This window comes from Borostomias antarcticus (assembly GCF_949987555.1).
Source record: "Borostomias antarcticus genome assembly, chromosome: 7".
Lineage (NCBI taxonomy): Eukaryota > Metazoa > Chordata > Actinopteri > Stomiiformes > Stomiidae > Borostomias > Borostomias antarcticus.
Genome location: NC_140240.1, coordinates 20,612,753 through 20,614,804, shown reverse-complemented (window position 1 = coordinate 20,614,804; position 2,052 = coordinate 20,612,753).

Sequence of the window (2,052 nt, the reverse complement as noted above, 5' to 3'; positions counted from 1 at the left end):
CTACAGGTATTTTCTCACAACCCAATACTGTTCCCTTTAGATCCCAAAGGGCAACAAGACCGAAATAACCAATTCACCATCTGTTTCTCTGGTGAAACATTTAATCACATGGTACAAATTGAGTTTGGCATCATTCTCAACGTACCTAATTGCTGTTCTCATCATGCAAAGCCCTCCAATTACAGAACTAGTGAGTCGTTTCTGTGGAAATAAGCAGATCATGTGAAACGTGGCCCTGCCTGCTGATGATGTCATAGTTTGAGAGTAGAGCGTGGATTATGACATAGTTTGAGAGTAGAGTGTGGGTTTCATCTTGGAACAATGTTTGTTTATTTCCTGTTGCTTTTAACAGCTGAAAATATCTTACGTCTCTGTGTAGATGCAGTCCAAAGAAAGAAATTGTAGTCTGTAACCACAAATTCTATAATTGATCGTTTGTGAGAGGAAAAAAAGACTAGTGTTATGTAACGACTGCATTACGTACTGCTTGAAATTGAGAAGGGCAAAACATTAGGTCACATGTTTGAGTGTGGATTTGATTAGTAAAAGTTAGCTTTCTTTTCCATATGTTCTTCAATAACACTTTCTGGAGGTCTTAGCTTTTTGGGCTTAGTTTTTTTTTTACTATTGCCCTCATATCTTTTGGTCTCCTTCAAAGAAAACAAGACAATCATGTCATGACCAATGACAAAAAAAAAAAGATTTCAAGTTACCTTCAACTGAGGATTGGACCTTTTGTCCATGTCTTCATCCACTGTCATGGGGGCTTGATTAGGGTCATCTCTGTTGCTGTTGTTGTGCTTCGTCCCAAACGTTGGTGTGGCCAAGGTATTCCAGTCACAGGGAGACACAGGGATGGTTTCAGCGCTCCCACATATGGCTATCTTCCTGATAGACCTGGAAGAGGTAGAATTCCTATCCTCCCCGTCTCTCTCTTCTTGGGCATCCGGACTGTCGACCTGCTCAGCCACTCGCACCGGGAGTTCAGGGTTCGCTGTCCCCCATTGCAGGCGTGCCGTGTTGGGGGGTGCACAGCCGTTCAAGTTGTGTTGAACCTCGTCTTTGTTTGCGCTGCACCTCGGCGAGTAAACATCCATACAGTTGTGGCATTTGTGTTCAGGTGGGACAGAGAGCCTGGTCCCGATGGTAAACGGTTGGATTTTCCTCACGACTCCTTCCGACATGGTTCCTCGCGGTCATCTCTAGACCAACATTCTATGGTCAGGATGGAAGATGATCTCACCCTGACCTGTAAGGTCCAGGGTCACACAGAAGAGAAAAAAAAGTGCACAGAAGAAACTTTCCTGAGAATGACAGGAGCAAACAGAACATGTAGTCTCCCACCTCCCGGTATCTCACGAAGACAGATGAGGACATGAAATAGCGCGGCTCTCGCTGGTCGACCTGAGCACATCAGATGTGCTCCGAGCACCTCTGTCGTGTCAAGAAGACTAATGTGAGAAGCTAGAACGGAGGACTGCTTCTTTTGAGCGACCACAGAGGAAAAGGGAAAGTGTCTGGCTCCTTCTCTGCCTGGCTTGCTCCCTGAGAGGGAGAGAATGAAGGGAAAGAGGGAGGGGGAAGTTTCATTAAGGAAGAGTGAGGTCATACTTTTCTGTCAAGGGCTGGGCAGGGTGAGTGAGGGTTGTAATCCGGGGCAGTAAAAACGTCCTCCCCAAAACAACAAGCTGCAGTGATAGGAGTAGGCGAGTTATAGAGGGCTGAGTGCTCTCTCTCACTCTGTCTTTCTCTTTCTGTGTCTGTCTCTCTCTCTGTCTGTCTCTCTCTCTGTCTCCCATTGTCTCTCTCACTTTCTCTCTCTCTGTCTGTCTCTCTCTCTCTTGCTCTTTCCCTCTGCATTCTCCTGCTCACAGCTGGACAATGAAGTAATGCTTTTAACAAGAACGACAAACATGCACCACCTCTGGACCTCACGTCTGCACAGCCTGCTCCCGCCTGCTCTCTGTCTCTCTCTCTCTCTCTTTCTCTCTCTCTCTCCCCCCACACACACACACTCTCTGGCCATATCTGAAAAATGTTAAGTATCATCCA